Source organism: Palaemon carinicauda, chromosome 23 (assembly GCF_036898095.1).
Source record: "Palaemon carinicauda isolate YSFRI2023 chromosome 23, ASM3689809v2, whole genome shotgun sequence".
Classification (NCBI taxonomy): domain Eukaryota; kingdom Metazoa; phylum Arthropoda; class Malacostraca; order Decapoda; family Palaemonidae; genus Palaemon; species Palaemon carinicauda.
In genome coordinates, this window is record NC_090747.1 from 102,482,139 (window position 1) to 102,501,943 (window position 19,805).

At 33.2% G+C, this 19,805-nt stretch overlaps 1 long non-coding RNA gene across 1 annotated transcript in view; it reads right to left on the reverse strand.

Annotated features, from left to right (window-relative positions):
• LOC137617316 (uncharacterized) overlaps positions 1-17,993 on the reverse strand; it is a 164,564-nt gene extending 146,571 nt beyond the window's left edge. The window contains exons 1-2 of the long non-coding RNA XR_011039614.1: positions 17,896-17,993; positions 11,686-11,790 (exon numbers count right to left, since the gene is read on the reverse strand). This is a non-coding gene — a long non-coding RNA (uncharacterized lncRNA). The remainder of the gene's footprint in view (positions 1-11,685; positions 11,791-17,895) is intronic.
• Between the last annotated feature and the right edge of the window lie 1,812 nt (positions 17,994-19,805).

Sequence of the window (19,805 nt, forward strand, 5' to 3'; positions counted from 1 at the left end):
AAATTTATTTCTATAATTTTTCAATAACTCAATACTGGAATGTTTTGTTTAAATGTTAAAATAAGTAATTATATATATTGGGTTTATAAAATGGAAGCATACGATTACGGAGTTAAAACTATATATAAAATTGAAGCAAAAAAATCTAAATATATAAAAAGGAAGCATAAAATCAAAATATATAAAATGGAAGCATGAAATTACGTAGTTAAAAATATATATACAATTGAAGCATAAAATCAAAATATATAAAAAGGAAGCATAAAATTAAAATATATAAAATGGATGCATGAGATTACGTAGTTAAAAATATATATAAAATTGAAGCATAAAATCAAAATATATAAAAAAGGAAGCATAAAATTAAAATATATAAAATGGAAGCATTAGATTACGAAGTTAAAAATATATATAAAATTGAAGCATGAAATCAAAATATATAAAAAGGAAGCATAAAATTAAAATATATAAAATGGAAGCATGAGATTAAGTAGTTAAAATTATATATAAAAATGAAGCATGAAATTAAAATATATAAAATAGAAGCATAAAATTAAAATATATAAAATGGAAGCATGAGATTACGTAGTTAAAAATATATATAAAATTGAAGCATAAAATCAAAATATATATAACCGATGCAAAATATAAAACTGGAAGTATAACATTAAAATATATAAAATGGAAAGACAAAACTAAAACATACAAAATAAAAGCATAAAATTAAAATATATAAAATGGAAGCATAAAATTACGTAGTTTGAAAAAAATTAGTTTCCCCAGATTCACCCACATCCATACATAGGTCTTCCAAATGTTTCATTAATATAAAAAGGAAAGAAACATTTCCTTCTTGATAAGCAAGAGCCCGTGCCGAAGAGTAAAGTCTAAGTCTAAAAGGGTGTAAGAGACCTAATGTGGACCTTCGGTCTCTGTCCAACAAGCTAAGAGAAGAGACAGGTCAAATAACGTAAAAGGTTTAAATTTTTGTTAGCGTAAAAAAATTTAGTTTTTGTTAGCGTAAAAAAATTTAACTTTTGTTAGCGTAAAAAAGTTTAAATTTTTATTGGCGTGAAAAAAGGTTTGAATGTTTGTTAGCGTAAAACGAAAGTTTAATTTTTCTTAGCGTAAAAAAGTTTAAACCATCGTTAGTGTAAAAGAAGCTTATTTTTTTTTCCGTAAAACCTTTAAATTTTCTTTGGCGAAAAGTAAAAAATTTTCAGCGTAAAACGTTTTCATATTTGTTAGCGTAAAAAAAAAGTTTAAATTACTGCTAGCATAAAAAAGTTAAATTTTTTTAGCATAAAAAAGTTAAATTTTTTTAGCATAAAAAAAAGTAAATTTCCGTTAGCGTAAAAGAAAACATCAAAATCACTCAATCCACCTGCACTGAATTAGCTTCAGGTAAGCATAATCAAACACGCAATATATACCTGAAGTCTCTATTTGTACCGACTTCCTCTTTGGAGGAAAAACATTAAGAAAATCCATCCCTAAGTCTCGCAGGATGCTAGCGCGCTCCAGAAACCCCCGAGATGGGACGGACTTATTTCCATGCATTGGCGCGAAGACGCTGTTCCAGGCAGAGAGGGAGGGAGGGGGAGGGAGGGGGGGGAGGGAGGGAGGGAGGAGGGAGTCATTACATATGGGAGTGGCAAACCGAACTTCAGTCTCGGAGGGAGAAAGTGATGACGATGGGAGCAGACGGAGCGACCTTCAATAACGAGGCGGAAAGGAGGAGGGAGTGGGAGGAGATAGGGAGGAGGTCCCAAATACTCTTCCAGCGGCACTCTCTTGCGGCATCCAGACCGTTGGAGCTTCCAGTTGTCGCCGAGACGCTCTCTTAAAACCATCGCCAGTGAAGGAGAAGCGACCAGTAACTTATATCAAGGAGACACCAACGCCTCCTACCGGGAATTAGTGACAAGTGGTTTGAAACACGTTCAGGACACGATCGCTTGAGAGTCCGGATAAACAAATAAGAATCAATGATGGAGAAGAGACGCCATGTATGGTTGATGTGAGTGTAAATTGAGTTATTTTTTCCAAAAATTAGTTTGAAATTAATTTTTTGAAACATTTTAACCTGAGGACTGGGTCATTTTTGGTGGCCTTAAAATGGGGGTGATGGACTAAAGTTATTCAAATTTGTGTGTTTATGTATATAATTATGTTATGGGTAAATACCCTGTACAGTTTTATGTCATTAAATTTTCTCTGTTTAAAAAACTTAAGCTAATTCTATCAAAAACAAAAAAGTTTAAACCATACTATAAATGACAAAAAACACCTATCAAATTTTCTATTTAAAACAACATACAATAATGACACTAACAAAAAAAAAAAGTTGAAATGAAACTATAATTGACAAAAAGCAGTCATAAAATTTTGTTTAAAAAAATTAGGCTAATCCTATTGACAAAAATATTGTATAAAAACCTATGAAAAAAAAAAATTTGTCAAGAAATTTTCTGTTTAAAATAACAGTATAATTCTGCTGAAAAAAAAAAAAAAGGTTTAAACGAAACTAATTCACAAAAAAACAGTCATCGAATTTTCTCTGTTTAAAACAACATAAGATAATTATACTAAAAAAAAAAAAAAAAGTTTAAACCAAACTATAACAATAAATACCGGTACAATTTTGTGTCATATTTTTTTAATAACAAAAATAGATGATTTAAACCAAAATATAACTGACAAATACCTGCACAGTTTTGTCATCAAATTTTCAGTTTATTTTTTTTTATTTCTATTATCAAAAACAGATGATTTAAATCAAACTATAACTGACAATAAACACCGGGTACAGTTCTAAGTCATCAAATTTTGTTTAAAGAACCCTAGAATAATTTCAATTGAAAAAAAAAAAAACACGATTTAATCCAAACTATAGCTGAAAATGAACACAGTACAGTTTTGGCATCAAAAATACTGTTTAAAAAAACTAGGATAATTCAATTAAAATACATGGTTTTAAACCAAATTATAACAGACGATAAACACCGGGTATAGTTTTATGCCATCAAATTTCTCTTTAGAAAAAAAAATCTAAAATATTTCAATTAACATAAAAAAAAAAAGATTTAAACCAAAATATAACTGACAATAAAACAAGGTAGAGTTTTTACATCATCAAACAATTCTAATGACAAAAAACAAAATAAAACAAATAACCAAAATAATTTAAACCAAACTATAGCTATCAAAATTCCATTCATAACATACTACAAAAATTAAACGAAGAGTCATAAGTTACAAAATGATTTAGTATTTCAAAATGATTGCACATCTTCAAGTTAAGAATGACACTTGAAGATTTGCTGTTACGAAAATGATAATACTAAAACGGCAAAGCCGAGTCATTACAGAGATGATAGTTACCATCATTGCTGAAATGATAGTTAGCATCATTACATTGATGAGTTACCATCATTGCTGAGATGATAGTTACCATCATTACAGAGATGACAGTTACCATCATTGCTGAAATGATAGTTAGCATCATTACAATGATGAGTTACCATCATTGCTGAGATGATAGTTACCATCATTAATGACATGAGTTACCATCATTGCTGAGATGATAGTTACCATCATTAATGACATGAGTTACCATCATTGCTGAGATGATAGTTACCATCATTAATGACATGAGTGAACATCATTGCTGAGATGATAGTTACCATCATTAATGACATGAGTTACCATCATTGCTGAGATGAAAGTTAGCATCATTTCTGAAATGACAGTTATCATCATTGCATATATGACAGTAACCACCATAAACCCAAGGGCTCCAACAAGGAAAAATAGCCCAATGAGGAAAGGAAATAAGGAAATGAATAAACTCTATAAAAAGTAATGAACAATCAAAATGAAATATCTTAGGAACAGTAACAAGATTAAAAATACATCTTTCAAATATAAATTATAAGGACATATGTCAGTCTGTTCAACATAAAAACATCTGCTGCAAGTTTGAACTTTTGAAGTTCCACCGATTCAACTGCCTGATTAGTAAGATCATTCCACAATCTGGTCATAGCTGGAATAAAACTTATAGAATACCGTGTAGTAATTGAGCCCTTAGGATGGCGAGGGGTCGTAGCTTCGCTAGTATAATAATAATAATAATAATAATAATAATAATAATAATAATAATAATCATCATCATCATCATCATCTCTTCCTATACCTATTGACGCAAAGAACCCCGGTTAGATTTCGCCACTCGTCTTTATATTGAGCTTTTTAATCAATACTTCTCCATTCACCAACTCCCATTTCACGCTTCATATTCCTCAGCCATGTAGGCCTGGGTCTTCAAACTCTTCTAGTGCCTTGTGGAACCCAGTTGAACGTTTGGTAAACTAATTTCTCAAGGGCACTCGCGTAATCTCTCTTATTATAATAATAATAATAATAATATTTATGATAATAATAATAATCTTAACGATAATAATAATAATAATAATAATAGTAATAATAACAATAATAACAATAATAATAATAATAATAATAATAATAATAATAATAATATAATAATAAGAATAATAATATAACAATAATAATAATAATAATTATGATAATAATAATAATCTTAACGATGATAATAATAATAATAATAATAATTATGATAATAATAATAATCTTAACGATGATAATAATAATAATAATAATAATAATAATAAATCATTATCATCATAATAAAAACCACTTAAATAAACTTGAATCCACAATCTAAAAGCAGACATGATTTCGAAGATTGTAAAAGGCTACTTGCTTGCAAGTCTTACGTTGATTGCAGAGAAAGGCGTCGAGTGTAAGTTCTGCGTTCTTTATTTCGTAGGGGGGAGGGGGGAATTTTTTATTCCTGTTTTGGACGCCTCATAAGCACTGAGAAAAACAACATGCAAAACGAGTCTTGCTCTGGGAATCTGAAATGGGATTTTTACTTTCATTTTTCTTTGCCATCCTTTCCATTTGTGAATGGGATATTCTCTCTCTCTCTCTCTCTCTCTCTCCTCTCTCTCTCTCTCTCATTGTGCGTATATTTATATTTACATATAAATGTATGTATGTGTATATATATACATAGAATGTATACGTATATAATCTATGTATACACATGTATAAGTATATATATATATATATATATATATACATATTGTGCGTATTAACAAAGGAAAAAACACCGCAAAGCTAAATATGAAAAAAAAAACAATCACAACCTTCCTCATTAAAACATAAATATCCCACCCTTACCTTAAAACATCCCAAACTCCTTTCCCATTTAATAAACAATAAAAATTATCTCCCTCTCTAAAGTCATACCAAAAACTAGTCGCCTTATCAGATTAGATCGAAAATAAAAATTAAAATAAACGGGTCGTTGTCCTGGTATTTTCACTTTCTCATTATGTACCGTTGTGTGGTTTTTCCCAGTTGAAGCAACAGACGAACAAGGGCTTTGCCCAAGATTCTCGGTGACCAGTTATAGATACTTCTTATCAATGTGCATTGATTTGGTTAGGAGATGTCAAGCTGTTGTTCTTTACGGTTTATTTGTTATAGAAAATGCTTTTTAATTACTTAGCGTTTCTGCTGATTAACTAGATACAATATGTTTCAAGCCCTTATTCGATAGGCTTTATGTTTTATCTTATACTAGTGTACGTAACCCGTCAAAAATGACGGATAAATAGTTAAGTTAGATATGAACACACACTAGGGTATGATTACTCCCTCTCCCTACAACCCGAAGGATATAGATATATAGATATAATAGAGGGACAATAACAATAACAGAATGGGCAACTAGAGATTGCAAAAGAAGGGGAAGGAAGAGAAGACGCAGGATTAACGAACTAAGAAAGTGTGCTGGTGTGGACTGGCATAGAAAGACCATAAACAGATGCGAGTGGAAGGACATGTCTGAGGACTTTCTTCTGCAGTGGACTACTAACGGCTGATGATGATGATTGATATATATATATGTATATATATATATATATATATATATATATATATATATATACAGTATACATATATATATATATATATATACATACATACATACATATAGCCAGGCACTTACTCTTTATTATATAAGGGAGATAGTATATATCATATTTTTACTCTATATTCATATAATTTCCTTCCATCTGCTTTTTCAAAACCTTGAAACAAGTGTCTTTATAGTCTGTCCATTCGCAATCAGGAAACTGATTATTTCTTTACCAACATTCCTATGTTCTTTTATCTATAAATAATTTCGATAAGTATCCGGTGATATTTCCAGTCTAGTATGATTGATGGCTTGTTATCTGGCGTGACAGTGACCAGCGTTACATTGAAAAAATATACATATATATATAACAGAAATTACTTTCAATACCTCATCTATTTCGATAGATATTCATTATAAAAATCATCATAGATTGTTGTTCTTACTATTACTACTATTACTACTATTATCATTTGAACCATCCTGCTTACACTATCCTTAATGCATTATTTCAAGTGAGCACGAATGCCTGTCCCACTCTCGGGTTAGTGCGTATTACTCGTTTTCGTAGCTCTAGATTGATGTTAAGTTTATAGTTGTCCTATTCAACTGTAGTATACTATGTTCCTTCATAGATTTTCAAGACTCAACTCCATGCATTATTTCAACTGAGCACGAATGCCTGTCCCACTCTCGGGTTAGTGCGTATTACTCGTTTTCGTAGCTCAGGATTAATGTTAAGTTTATAGTTGTACTTTTCAACTGTACTATACTATGTTCCTTCATACTTTCAATCTTTCCTTCCACTCAATAATAATAATAATAATAATAATAATAATAATAATAATAATATTAATAATAACAACAACAACAACAACAATAATAATAATAATGGACCAAGGAGGGCCAGGACATGGCTGCTTATGACTCAGCAGATAAACCTGTAGCTCTCAAACCTTCTATAGCTTAACTAGCTCACAAAACTGGTGAGGTTGCAGACATTACAAGAAACTATCGTGATAGAGCAGGTTTCGAACCCCAGTCCAGCATAACGCCAAGCAGGAACGCTTTCAATAGACCACCACAACTATAACCCTATCATAAAGAATCTATTAAATCTCATAATTAAGATCAAAATAGTATTTAATGACTTGAAAAGGTGAATTGATAGGAAATATTTTCTTGATTAACAAAGAATATTTAGTCTTCTTCAACTAATACAAATACATTATTTCATGCGTGTTGTTTGTTACCTCAGAGAGAGAGAGAGAGAGAGAGAGAGAGAGAGAGAGAGGGAGAGAGAGAGAGAGAGAGAATTAAGCACCAAATTACATGGCCTGTTATCGTAATGTTTCTGAAGAAAATATCTTAATATTTTAATATAAAATTCTATTCTTTAAAGGGGACTTGATATATTTTTATTTTTCAAATAAAAATAAAATCATTAAAATTTTTTACAATTGCCGCACCCTAGTTCAGCGTGCTGGAGAGAGAGAGAGAGAGAGAGAGAGAGGGGGTTTATTTATTTAATTTGTTTCTCTCTCTCTCTCTCTCTCTCTCTCTCTCTCTCTCTCAAAAGGAATAAATTAAAATAAAATAAAAAATTAAACCTAGAACGACTTGATCTCTCTCTCTCTCTCTCCCTCTCTCTCTCTCTCTCTCTCTCTCTCTCTCTCAAAAGAATAAATTAAAATAAAAATTAAAAATTAAACCGCTCTCTCTCTCTCTCTCTCTCTCTCTCTCTCTCTCTCTCTCCAAAATTAAAAAACAAAAACTCGAAAATAAACCACCAAACGACTTAAGGCCAACCCTCCCCCCCCCCCTAAATAGAAAACGACCTTTACCTACAAACAAGTTTCAAAAATGGAAGCAATTAGACCATCTTGGTCGAACACCACTGGGGGTTGGACCGTGAAAAAACAGAATAATCTCTCTTCTTTCCCCAGACAAAAGAACTTCAAAAGCTTTACCTTCGCGCTAGTTTTTTCTTTTTTATTTTTTATTTGGTCACGCCTCTCTTTATTAGGTATTAAATTCAAAGGTGTTTTTGTTCCTGTTTTTTTCCAGGTCTTTATGGCATCCTGGACTTAAGAAAATATTTCATTCTTCATGCATGGGCTTAATTGTATGATAAATATACAGTATTTATCTATATATATAATATACATACATACATATATATATATATATATATTTATTTATTTATAAATATATATATGTATAGTATATATATATATATATATATATTTATTTATTTATAAATATATATATGTATAATATATATATATATATATATATATATATTTCCCTTTCTCAATGGGGATACCTTAACCTGATGAAAGGATCTACCTATCGCCATGATAAGCAAAGCTATCCTAGTCAAGGTCACTCATACTAGGTTGGGTTGCTGTGAACGATTAAGGTACCTCACATCCCCAACCCGCAGTAGCCAAGGTGGTGATGAAAATTGGCCAAACCCCAGACATGACCAATACACGTCTGAGGCCTTTGTCACGCAGGTCTAGAAACATCTGCATTTGTTGTTGTTGCTGTTGTTGTTATTGTATGTTGCATGGCTTAACAGAATGGCAAAATCAGTACGACCCCAGACATGACCAAAACACGTCTGAGGCAGTGAACTAGAAACATCTGCATTCGTTGTTGCTGTTGTTGTTGTTATTGTTGTTGTATGTTGCATGGCTAAACAGAATGGCAAAATCAGTAAGACGAAATCTAATACGAACCTAATTCCCTATCAGCATGGAACTAATTATGGTTATTAATAGTTTATGGACGCTAATTACCCAGACCACATGTAACTGTGTAGGTAAATACTGCGGTTTGTTCTCTGTCTTGCTCAACAGTTTGTCAATCTATGTGAAGGAATCTGTGGTGCTTTTCAAGTTCAGAAATGTATGTATGTTATTTATATATCTATCTATCTATCTATCTATCTATATATGTTATATATACATATATATAATATATATGTTATATATACATATATATATAATATATATACAGTATATAAAGTATAAACACATAAGTTCATATATATATATATATATATATATACATATATATATATATATAGTATAAAAAGTATAAACACATAAGTTCATAGATATATATATATATATATATATATTTGAGCATATATACAGTAGATATATGTACACGCTACAAAACACACACACACAAAGAAATTACAACTCAAAGAGTTATGAAAATAAAAATGATGGGAATAACACCGCAAGACAGGAAAAAAAGCAACATGGATACGAGAGCAAACTAAAGTAGAGGATACTCTAACATATAATAAAAAGAAATGGCCATGGGCAGGACATGTAATGAGAATGACAGATAACAGATGGCCATTAAGAATAACAGAATGGGTCCCTAGAGATTGTAAAAGAAGCATGGGAAGGAAGAGAAAACGATGGAGCGACGAACTAAAAAAAATTGCTGTTGTGGAAGGATATGCCTGGAGCCTTTGTCCTGCAGTGGACTAGTTACTCGATTGCAAATGTCAGTAGCTTATACATCCTGATCGGCAAAGTATGTCTGGCATTTCAATAAATAAAAAATATATTTATAAAATACGGTATTTCGAGTCGTCGTGCGATTGGAAACACAGATATCAGACAAGGTATATTCTTTAAACTAAAACGTTCGGTGGCTATGTATTTCTGGCTTTAAAAAAAAAAAATATATATATATATATATATATATATAATACGGTAATGTGACCGGCGTGCGATTGAAAACACAGATATGGAAAAAGGTAAATTCTCTAAACTGCAACCTTCGGCGGCTAAGTATTTCTGGCATTTGAACAAAATAAAATACAGCACATACACACACATACAGTATATATATACATTTTATTTATATATATATATATATATATATATATATAAAACAAGGTATTTGGAACCATAATTTTAATGCGAAATTCTCCGTAAAAATATACTGTTCTCGGCCGTATTTCCGTAAAATACAGGCGACCGTAATCTTTACCCAACTTTGTTGTTACGCTTTAAGGGTTGGTGACCGTAATATATCACTCCTTTACGTCGATGTATAACTTTTTAAACCGTTAAATACCAGGGAACATTTATTCCAGGATTTTTACCGTTATTTTACGGGAAAATTTTTAACAGAGCAGGTACATTCTTCAAACTGTTACCTTCTGCCATTTGGGAAAAAAAAACTTTAAATGACACGCATTAAAACGACATGCGATTGAAAACATAAAACGTTCCACCATCCATCACAACGTGAGCGCGATCCTCCGCCTGAACTACAATAAGTGATGAAACGTGAAGCAGAACCAAGGAAGGTGAAACAAGGAAATCATGCTTACTAAATAGAGCTATTCTTTCCCACTAGATTTGTCGTAGACCCGAACAATGGACTCAAGGTCAACCTGGGAGGATTTCACTTGCTTTGTGGTAACGTCTCTGCCTGGTATTTGCCAGTCGAGGGTTCGAGTCCCGTTCAGACTCGTTAGTGCCATCAGTGTCTGCAACCTTACCATCCTTGTGGGCTAAAGTTGGGGTGTTTTGGGGGAGCCTATAGCTCTATCTGCTGAGTCATCTGCAGCCGCTGGCTAGCCCTATTAGTCGGGGGTTCGAGTCCCGCTTAGACTCGTTAGTGCCATTAGAGTCTGCAACCTTATCATCCTTGTGGGCTAAGGTTGAGGGGTTTGGGAGAGCCTATAGGTCTATCTGCTGAGTCATCAGCAGCCGCTGGCTGGCCCTACCAGTCAGGGGTTCGAGTCCCGCTCAGACTCGTTAGTGCCATTAGTGTCTACAACCTTACCATCCTTATGGGCTAAGGTTGGGGGGGGTTTGGGGGAGCCTATAGGTCTATCTGCTGAGTCATCAGCTGCCAGTGCCTGGCCCTCCCTGGTCCTAGCTTGGGTGGAGAGGAGGCTAGGGCGCTGATCATATAACATATGGTCAGCTTCTAGGGCATTGTCCTGCTTGCTAGGGCAATGTCACTGTTCCTTGCCTCTGCCATTCATGAGCGACCTTTAAACCATTAAACCTTTAACTACAGTGGATTCACCGTACTAAGGCGGTTGCAACAAACTAACTGGGGACTTACTTTGTTTGTTTGTTTGTCTGGGTTGTGCGTATGTAAAAGATTTAAGTTTTCCTTGCTTCCTTTCTTCACTGGGCTATTTATCCCTGCTGGGAACCCCTGGAGCTTATAGCATCCTGCTTTTCCAACTAGGGTTGTAGCTTAGCAAGTAATAATAATGATACAAGCTAAGCTACAACCCTGTTTGGAAAAGCAGGATGGTATAAGGCAAAGGGGCCCCAAAACGGAAAAAAGCCCAGTGAGGAGAGGAATCAAAGAAATAATAAACATGAGAAGTAATGAACAATTAAATTAAAATATCTTAAGAACATTGACAACATTAAATTAAATCTTTCATATATAAACTATAAAAACAAAAAATAATAGAAAGAAACAAGCTATGAGCAATAGACGACATACAACTAGCTCTTGGAGATTTGACAGGGAAATTATTACTACCCAATCCGTTTCTCTCTCTCTCTCTCTCTCTCTCTCTCTCTCTCTCTCTCTCTCTCTCTCTCTCTCTCTCTCTCTCTCTCTCCTCAACAGTCTGAATGAAAACTCCCTTTCAAATGTTAACAACTTACCTGTATGCAGTTTTCTCCAGGGATATCAAATTAAACTCGGTCTGGAACAATATGGTCGAGGGTGTTCAAAAGAAGCGTTGATATCTCTTTCAAGAACAGTGGAGCCTGGCAAAGAAAATAAAAAAATATTAGCCAGAGTCAGTTAAGGATACTTCATTTAGTAATACAAGGAACTGAAAAAAGTAAGCTGAGTTGAAAAAGAATAAGAATCATATATATATATATATATATATATGTGTGTGTGTGTGTGTGTGTATATATATACATATATATAACAAAATATACTGTACATTAGTGTACGCGACCCGTCAAAATTAACGGCCAGATATTTAGATAGTTATGCACACACGCACACTCCTTTCACCAAGGTATGACAACTCCCTCTCCCCCTACCAAAGGGAGTGTGAGAACTGTGCGTGACAGGATATATATATATATATATATATACTCACACACATATATATATGTATATATATATATATATATATACTGTATATATCCAGACATTTGCTCTTTTTTATATAAGGGAGATATATATATATATATATATATATATATATATATATATATATGTGTGTGTGTGTGTGTGTGTGTACAGAGCTATTGATGTGAAACCAATTTATTTCATAAGAAAAATCTGATCACTTTCAAGCGAATTTCATGACAGAATACTCCTCAAAGATATTTTATGGAAATCCTACCATTATACAAACTTCATGGGCAACCAGTCATTAAAGAGATGTCAAGAGTTAATTCTCTTTCTGCACGGAAGAAACTTTTCAAAAGAATTCGTGCAAGAATCTCTTGAGAGAGACAGAGATCAGTTTGCTTTCTGGCTCTGGTAGTTAAAAGTAAGTTGGTAAAGGCTGGAATTAGCATGTGAACGTGGAACAGTCGGAAGCAAATAAAAAATAATGATTCTAGCATATAAAAATGCAAAAAAAAAAAGAAAAAAAAATTCATTAATATATTTAGTTTATAGTAAACACATCTACTGATTAAAATACTTTTTGTACATAGTTTCTTTTTTTTCTTTTTTTTTGTAAATACAGAAATCTTTCAATGTAAATTCTGATTTTGGGGATTAAGAACTTTTCTTGTGAATAGAAAAATATTCTAAAATACGAATTCTTTATTGGGGGGGGGGGGTTAGGGGCAAATTTAGACATTTCGCATACCACCAAAAATGAAAAATTAAAATAAATATAAAAAGCGTGGGGCCTAACTAACTCATTAAGGACGCAACAGTTGTCTCTCTTAAATGATAATCGATTACAAGTAAGGAACCACAAAAGCAGGAAAAGTATAGTCAAGTCTGGCAATCTGGTAAGGGTAGAAGGGACTCTTTAGCTATGGTAAGCGAGCTGCTTACCATAGCCAAAATCAAACCATTGTTTTCTAGTCTTAGGTAGTGCCATAGCCTCTGTACCATGGTCTTCCACTGTCTTGGGTTAGAGTTCTCTTGTTTGAGGGTACACTAAGGAAAATTATTCTATCTAATTTCTCTTCCTCTTGTTTTGTTAAAGTTCTTATAGTTTATGCAGGAAATATTTATTTCAATGTTGTTACTGTTCTTAAAATATTTTATTTTTCCTTTCCTCACTGGGCTATTTTCCCTGTTGTGGCCCCTGGGCTTATAGCTTCCTGCTTGTCCAACTAGAGTTTAAGCTTAGCAGTTAATAATAATAATAATAATAGGAGAGAGTGATTATGCGAGTGAGTGACCATAGAGGCATTACAAGGCCTTATTTAAAACCCAACAGACCAATCTAGTACCTGTAGAAAACATTACTGATTCTTGAGGCATCTTTTATAAAGGCATCTATCTAAACATCAATAAACTGCTTAAGGTGTTACAAATAAAGGCTAATATGGAAAGTCCTTGCCCTTGGGACGTTAAGTACCGCCAAGGTACTCTCATTCAGTACTTATATACACGCCAGTGGTGAAAGAGATTAAATGTATAAACAGATCATTGTTATCACACACAGAAAAATAAATATACAAATACATCGATTCACATTGTCACATGACAGCTAATAATAATAATAATAATAAAATAGACATATATGAATGGCCTCCCAGACCCCAGCGTTTGGCCACGTGGTCAAAATCACATAAATCGAATGTAAGAAATCAAGGTTTTGCTAGCTTTCCATTTCCGGTTCCATCCGGTTTCATTTGGTTCTCTCGTATCTGGAAACCGTTGAAACCGGTTTATTAGTAGTGTTGTGAACAGAATTATTATAATTACGTCAATTAGAATATACCTCTTAATTGAAGGAAAATTGAGAGAGAGAGAGAGAGAGAGAGAGAGAGAGAGAGAGAGAATCTTAAAAATGTTTAAATCCCTAAAAGTATAAAATGCAGACCAGTAACACAAGACCTTTTCCTCAAGCCAACCTTTCGCTTTCCTCTCTCTTTCCTTTCATTTACGGCCCCCTGACACCCGCCCCCCCCTCTCTCTCTCTCTCTCTCTCCTCTCTCTCTTCCCAGCAATCCCCCACCCCCTCTTTTCCCAGTAACCCCCTCCCTCCACCCCCCCCCTCCCAGCATTACAGCCACACCTCCATTCACTGAACTTTCCTCATCTTATTTTACTCTTCGGTCTTCAATTTCCATTTTTTCCTTTCCCCTTTATTTCTTTTATTTAATTTATTCTCTTTTAGCCTTTTCTTAGTTCCAGGTTTATTCATTCTTCGTTTTCCAGATACAAATTTACCCTGTGTAAATATTTTCGGTAATACACTCTCTCTCTCTCTCTCTCTCTCTCTCTCTCTCTCTCTCTCTTCATTTCCTTGTTTCACATTTGTGATTGGCTTTCATCTAAGGCGAGACGAATTTTTCCTAGTTTTCAACGAATAAATCAAATATATTTTTTTTCATTACTGACTAGGAAATCTAGCAAATTTAATCGTTTTCGTTCAATACTGTAGAGAGAGAGAGAGAGAGAGAGAGAGAGAGAGAGAGAGAGAGAAAATACACAGTAAGTTGTTAGTTTTGTTGACTAAATATCAATTCCAATCGTGATATTTAATATGTAACAAGACAATTTTATGGAGCCAAGGTAAAAGTGAGAGAGAGAGAGAGAGAGAGAGAGAGAGAGAGAGAGAGAGAGAGGAACTACAACTTGTTAGTCGACTAAATATTATGTCACAAACGTGATATTTAATGTGTAACACAAACCACAATTTTAAAGAGCCAAGGAAAAAGTAGAGAGAGAGAGAGAGAGAGAGAGAGAGAGAGAGAGAACAGTGGTCACGAAATATATCTCCTCTCGTCACGTTTTCCACCTCTTAACAATATCTTTAATCACAAAAACAAAACGACAAATAGAGCTAGTTTTCTTAATATTCATATCAATATTCTCAACACATTTCTTTGATATTTGTAACATAAATGATGAATTATATTCGAAGACCATCAGAATGTTTTATTTTTCCTTGTTACTTTCCTTACTGAGCTATTTTCCCCATTGGAGCCCCTAGCCTTATAGCATACTGCTTTCCAAACTAGGGTTGTAGCCTAATAATAATAATAATAATAATAATAATAATAATAATAATATATTCATCTAAAACTCACTAATTCGATTTTTTTATATCGTTCAGTGATTTCCATTCATTTTTAATGTTTTTTTTTTAATTTCATGGATGTAAATAACTATTTTTTCGAAGAGCATCTTGGTCCAACATCAATCTGGCTAATTTAATGTTCGTAATACATTTTCATAAGCTATTTTTTCCAATTCAAATTTAATGTTTTAATACTCATACATAACTTTTGTATTTTTTTTTCTTAAGAAAATTACGAACCTCGTAACACTGTTGTTGTCATCTATTTCTATTTAAATTTTAATGTTTCTGAAACTCCTTGATGATTTTTGTCCTTTTTCTATTTCTTTTAAGAAAATTACGAATCTCATGACACTGTTGTTGTCATTTATTTCTATTCAAATTTTAATGTTTTTGATACTCCTTGATACTTTTTTCCCTTTTTTTCATTTCCTTTAAGAAAATGACAAATCTCGTGACACTATTCTTGTCATTTTTTTCAATCTAAATTTAATTTCTTTTATTCTATTTAATCATCTGTATCCCTTTTCTCTATTTAATTCTGGAAAATAACGAATTTCATCTACCAATTATATTGATACCTTAAATCCATGGGATCTTTTACAAGGTACCATAGCAATAAACCAAATTTCCATTGTCAATATAACGCCAGGGTTATAACCCTAAGCTGCATCGTAAATTACCTTTTTTTTCTTAATTTTTTGTTATGAACTTTTCTCCCGTTTCGTCTCGTGTAATCACAGTATTTCGTGACTTTTTTTATTTCAACAGTTTTTTATTCTCAGTTTTTGCACCTATTTTTTTCTATCTTCATTATTCGTAAGAAGATAAGATTTCTTTTACAAAGATATTTTAAAATTTGCATTCCAAAATGCTGTGCAAATAAGATAATTCTCTTTTGAGAGATTTCTTGATTTTAGATCGCATGAAAAATACTAGTGAAATTGCTTTACTTGTATTAACGTCGACACCGATTACTTAGGTCAAGTCTATTATATATATATACATATATATATATATATATATATACACATATATGTATATATACATACATACATACATATATATATATATATATATATATATATGTTGTGTGTGTATGTATATATATATAATTTGTGTTAACGTCGACACCGATTACTCAAGTCAAGTCTATATATATATATATATATATATATATATATATACATATACTGTATGTGTATATACTGTATATTACTCTCTCTCTCTCTCTCTCTCTCTCTCTCTCTCTCTCTTTGTGACCAAACTTTGCAACATCAAAATTTTCCACACATCCTTTCTAAAATCTCCAGCAAGAGAAAAAACTTTCACTCGGATCTTTAAGAAGATGGAAGATCAATAGGTCAGCTGAGCGTGTGTTTCCGAAAATGCCTCTGGTGTCAGGTGTCAGGGAAAGTCCTTGCTGGGAAAACGAAGGCGAAATTTGCACAGCGGGTGAACTTTCCTGAGAGCTGGGAGAAGCTTAGCCAGCCAGCCAGCCAACTGACCGTACCACGCCTGACAGATGATGAATAGCGTCAGGTGTGATGGAAGAGACATTTCTTTCTTTTCACGCGATTTTTTCTTTTTTTAAGGATTTACGGACAATCGTGATTTACGGACAATCGTGATTTACGGACAATCGTGATTTACGGACAATCGTGATTTTTTTTAAGGATTTACGGACAATCATGATTTTTTAAAGGATTTACGGACAATCATGATTTTTTTTCAAGGATTTACAGACAATCATGATTCTTTTAAGGAATTACGGACAATTGTGGTTTTTTAAGGATTTACGGACAATCGTGATTTTTTTAAGGATTTACAAACAATCATGATTTTTTTAAGGATTTACGGACAATCGTGATTTTTTAACGATTTACGGATAATCGTGAATATTTTTTTTCTAAGATTTACGGAGAATCGTGATTTTAAGGATTTACGGACAATCGTGAATTCAGGTACACTTAAAATTTACCGTAAGAAAAACTGTAAAAATCCTGGAATAAATGTTGCCAGGCTTTTACCATTCTAAAACCGGATATATTGACGTAAAGAAGTAATATTACGGTCACTACCCGAAGAAGATAATACCAAAGTAGGGTAAAAATTACGGTCGCCTGTATTTATGAAAATAAGGCTGAGAACCGTATATTTTAACGAAGAATTTCCGGATCAAATTACTTTTTTTTCTCATAAATTCTCAGGAGTCTATAGATTTTCAGCCTTTTAAAATGCATTTCTTGTGGCATCTGCCAATTTCGAACTGAACTCCTTCCCTTCCCCTTCAACATTGCTAAAAAAATTTGCTTCTTTCAACTCAGGAGTCTGTAGATTTTCAGTCTTGAAATAAGTATTTCTTTTGGCACATGTAAATTTCGAACAAACATCCTTCCCTTCCCCCAACCCTGCAAAAAAAATTAGCTTCTAAGTCAGGAGTCTGTAGATTTGCAACCTTAAAATACGTATTTCTTTTGGCACATGCAAATTTCTGACAAACATCCTTCCCTTTCCCCATCCCTGCAAAAAAAAATAGATTCATTCAACTAGGGAGTCTATAGATTTTTAGCCTTAAAATATGTATTTCTTTTGGCACATGCAAATTATGAACAAACTTCCTTCCCTCACTCACCTAACCATGCAAAAATTAGCTTCTTTCAACTCAGGAGTCTGTAGATTTTCAGTCTTGAAATAAGTATTTCTTTTGGCACATGTAAATTTCGAACAAACATCCTTCCCTTACCCCAACTCTGTAAAATAAAATAGATTCTTTCAACTCAGGAGTCTGTAGATTTTCAGTCTTGAAATAAGTATTTCTTTTGGCATATGCAAATTATGAACAAACTTCCTTCCCTCGCTCCCCTAACCATGCACAGATTAGCTTCTTTCAACTCAGGAGTGTAGATTTTCAGTCTTGAAATAATTATTTCTTTTGGCACATGTAAATTTCGAACAAACATCCTTCCCTTTCCCCATCCCTGCAAAATATATAGATTCTTTCAACTCAGGAGTCTGTAGATTTTCAGCTTTAAAATATATAATATTATTTCTTTTGGCACCCGCCAATTTTGAACATGCTTCCTCTCCCAACATTGCAAAAAAAAAAAATAGCTTCTTTCAACTCAGGAGTCTATAGATTTTCACCCTTAAAATATATATTATTATTTCTTTTGGCACCTGCCAATTTTGAACATGCCTCCTCTCCTAACATTGCAAAAAAAAAAGCTTCTTTCAAATCAGGAGTCTATAGATTTCCAGCCTTAAAATATATAATACTATTTCTTTTGGCACCTGCCAATTTCAAACATACCTCCTCTAAAAAAAAAAAAAAAAAAAAAAAAAAAAAAAAAAAAAAAAAAAAAAAAAAAAAAGAAGGAAGGAAGGAAGAAGAAGAAGCTTCTTTCCAAATTTCTATCAATCTCGCATCCAGAAATACAAAATTCTATTTCCCTAATATCAGTCAATTACTATACTTTTCTCTCGCCAGATTCTATATATCATTTGGTGTCTATCGATTTGGCAGTTGCAAATTATGATGCAAGAAAAACCTTGACAGTAGCTGGTGTGAGCGTTCTTTAACAAGGTAATTTCCCACTTAACCATGAACGACTAGCCACTGATAGATTTTCACACGGGAACCGTCTGGGTGAGTCTTCAGTAGGCTATTATAGACAACATTCAGTATTTTCTTTTCTCATCCTCTCTCTCTCTCTCTCTCTCTCTCTCTCTCTCTCTCTCTCTCTCTCTCTCTCTCTCTCTCAAAGTAGCAATTTCTTTACATTGAAAATAGCAAATACTTGGCATAGACTTCCAGCGGATATAGTGAACAGTAACACGGTAAACGAGTTCAAGAATAAGTTAGACAAGATCATAAGAACTCTCTAGAGGCTTAAGCTAAATCCCTCTATTGAAGAGGAAATGGAATCTCTGCGGATGGACTAAAAAGTCTTTGAGACATCCAAAATCCTTGTGACTCTCTCTCTCTCTCTCTCTCTCTCTCTCTCTCTCTCTCTCTCTCTCTCTCTCTCTCTCTCTCTCTCTCTGTGTAACACGTTAAGAGTTCAAGAATAAGTTAGATATGATCATAAGAACTCTCTAAAGGCTTAAGCTAAATCCCTCTACTAAAGAGGAAATGGAGTCTGCGAATGGACTAAAAAGTCTTTGAGACATCCAAAATCATTGAAACTCCTTGTAATTCTCTCTCTCTCTCTCTCTCTCTCTCTCTCTCTCTCTCTCTCTCCTCTTCTCTCTCTCTCTCTCTCTCTCTCTCCACTTTAACTATGACCCGTAACGTTTGACTAACAACTAGGGACATATGTCAATTTCACTACTTATGTAAACAGATATAAGATACTAATTTTAGGAACATGTCCATCTGTTAACACTCGCCCTGGTCTAGATTCGAACGCGGATCCTTGGAATGCCGGCAGAGAGAGAGAGAGAGAGAGAGAGAGAGAGGAGAGAGAGAGAGAGAGAGAGAGAGAGAGAGAGAGAGAGGGAGAGAGCATAATTTTCTAAAATAAAAAAAGGAGAGACCATAAC